We start from the raw sequence: 748 nt of genomic DNA, 5'->3' as shown, positions 1-748 counted from the left end.
ATATATATATATATATATACATGCATATATATATCCACATGTATATATTTATGTGTAATATACACACACACAATAGACTTCTTTCAGTTTCCATATACTAAATTCACTCAAAGGTTTTGGGCATCTCAGTAAGCCAAACCCATGCAGTTGGGAATCAATCACCTTCACCACACAGTCATCCCTGTACCTAAGCCAATGTAAGAAGCATACTTGAAATATTCTACAGTTATCATGATATCACATAACTGTCAAAGTTTCGTATAATACCCACTGTCTAGAAGGCACCTGTTTAATCATCCTGATGTAGAGTTATGCACCCCAGAGGTATGTTCTATAGACCATCCTTAACTGGAAAAATCCCTTCTACTATAAGCACAAGGCATGAAATTTTAGAGGAATGGGCTAGTCAATCACACCAACCCCAGTGCTCAACTGGTACTTACTTTATTGACCCTAAGACGATGAAAGGCAATGTTGATCTTGGCAGGATTTAAATGCAGAACATAAAGATGGAAAAAGGGCTACTAAACATTTTGTTCAGCATGCTAATGATTCTGCCAGCTCAACCTGGAAGTGGACAAAACAAAAGCTCTAAAAGAAGGTCACCATAGGTGCAGGTATGAGTGTGGGGTAAGAAGCTTGCTTCCCAACCACATGGTTCCAGGTTCAATCCCACTTGGGCAATTGTCTTCTACTATAGCTTTAGGCCAACCAAAACCTTGTGAGTGGATATATATATGTATATATA

General features: G+C 38.1%; 1 long non-coding RNA gene across 1 annotated transcript in view; it reads right to left on the bottom strand.

Annotated features, from left to right (window-relative positions):
- Positions 1-748, bottom strand: part of LOC106872466 (uncharacterized) — a 21740-nt gene that overhangs the window by 14674 nt on the left and 6318 nt on the right. The window lies entirely within an intron of this gene.

The sequence above is a fragment of the Octopus bimaculoides genome, chromosome 3 (genome assembly GCF_001194135.2).
Source record: "Octopus bimaculoides isolate UCB-OBI-ISO-001 chromosome 3, ASM119413v2, whole genome shotgun sequence".
Taxonomy (NCBI): Eukaryota; Metazoa; Mollusca; class Cephalopoda; order Octopoda; family Octopodidae; genus Octopus; species Octopus bimaculoides.
Note: the sequence above shows the minus strand (reverse complement) of the source record. Positions and strands in the feature narration are given on the sequence as shown.